We start from the raw sequence: 2,038 nt of genomic DNA on the forward strand, positions 1-2,038 counted from the left end.
CAGCGGAGAGGCCGAATCAGGAATTAAATGAGAGAGAGGCCTGTGAAAATTGTCTTCTGTTTTAAGTATATTTTGTTTAATCATAAGAGGTAAAATAGGAAAGAAAAACGAAAAAAAAAAAAATCTAGCGCTAGCAACAAAAAGGAAAAAAACAAGTTGGTGAACAAAAGAAGAAAAATGATCCAAATGCCAAATAAATTTAATAGAATCCACCTCACCTGGACGCCAAAAAAAGGAAGAAACATTAAATTCTCCCCTTTTACAAATATATAGATGTTTGTGTGTGTCTGTATACACAGTCAGAACTGATGAAGCTGCTTGGATTAGAAGTCAAATATTTTCAAGTAAAGGAAAAAAAAAATAACCGAAGAAAATCCAATTGTCTTTTGGAAAAAAATCTTTTCGGATATTCTCTGTTAACGAATTCGCAGAGTAACCCTTGAATAGCAAGGGTGTGTACATGAAAGCGATTGAGAGTAGGTACGAATAAGCACAGTCAACACACAGATACACTGAGTTGTGTTTACTTTCAGGAAATAGTAAGGCACAGTCCAATAAACAGTCCAGGTCATACATATATAAAGCAGGAGATAGCAAAACGACAGTCCAGGGATAATCCAATAACAAAGTCTTCTTACCAGTCGTCGTAGTCATTCACAAGAAACAGTTCTTCTGGATTTGCAAATAGTAGCATACAGAGATATCAGAACAAGAACAGCAAGTGTTTGTTTCTAGCTCCCTCTTAAGGAGATTGGCTACAGAGCTAACCAATCAGGACACAGTATGATGCAATACAGCAGTCTTAAAGCTACATTGATGGTTTATATATTGCCAAACCAACAAGGTAGGTAATACTCATTTCCTAACATTCTTCATGTAAAATTTTACTCAGAGTAACTGTTAGCTAATAGCTGTTTCTAAAGACTGCAAGGAAGCTTGCAAAAACCAGGGATAGTCCTTGATTTACGGCCACAATTGAGTCCAAAATTTATGTTGCTAAGCTAGACGGTTGTTAAATGAAATTTTCCCCACTTTATGACCTTTCTTGCCACAGTTGTTAAGTGACTCACCATGGTTGCTAAATTAGTAACACGGTTGTTAAGCGAATCTGGCTTTCCTGTTGACTTTCCTTGTTAGAAGGTTGCCAAAGGGGATCACATGACCCCAGGAGACTGCAACCGTCATAAGTACATGCCAGTTGCCAAGCATTCTGAATTTGGATCACGTGAGCTGCAACAGTCGTAAGTGTGAAAAACGATCACAAGTCACTGTTTTCCAGCGACCTTCTAACTTCGGTCACTAAATGAACTGTTATAAGTCAAGGATTACCAGTACTTGTTTTTACATAATTTTTTTTTTCAAAATTAAACGCTAGAAATCTGTCTTGGGCCATGGAGACATAGAATGAATGGTGCTGAAATTTCAAAACTTGCATTTTGTTGTGCAGGGGTTTAAGAGAGAAGGGGGGAATTCCTCCTACGTAAAATGAAATAAGACAGCTATTTCACTCGTTTTTTTTTTTTTAAAATAATCTTTTAAATCAGGCTGATCCTTCCTTCCTTCCTTCCTTCCTTCCTTCCTTCCTTCCTTCCTTCCTTCCTTCCTTCCTTTATTTCTTCTTTTCCTTCCTTCCTTCCGTTCATTCTTCTGTTCTTTCTTTTCTTCCTCCCTCCCTCCCTCCCTCTCTCTCTCTTTCTTTCTTTCTTTCTTTCTTTCTTTCTTTCTTTCTTTCTTTCTTTCTTTCTTTCTTTCTTTCCTTCCTTCCTTCCTTCCTTCCTTCCTTCCTTCCTTCCTTCCTTTTCTTTCTTCCGTTCTTTCTTCCATTCTTTCTTTTCTTCCTCCCTCCCTCCCTCTTTCCTTCCTTCTTTCTGTCTTCCGTTCTTTCTTTTCTTCCTCCCTTCCTCCCTCCCTTTCTTTCTTTCTCTCCCTCCCTCCCTCCCTTCTTTTTTTCTTTCTCTTTCTTTCTCTTTCTTTCTTCCTTCCGTTCTTTCTTCCATTTTTTCTTTTCTTCCTCTTTCTTTCTTTCTTTCTTTCTTTC

This window comes from Pituophis catenifer, unplaced genomic scaffold (genome assembly GCF_029215685.1).
Source record: "Pituophis catenifer annectens isolate HBS135680 unplaced genomic scaffold, rPitCat1.0.hap2 SCAF_4, whole genome shotgun sequence".
Classification (NCBI taxonomy): Eukaryota; Metazoa; Chordata; class Lepidosauria; order Squamata; family Colubridae; genus Pituophis; species Pituophis catenifer.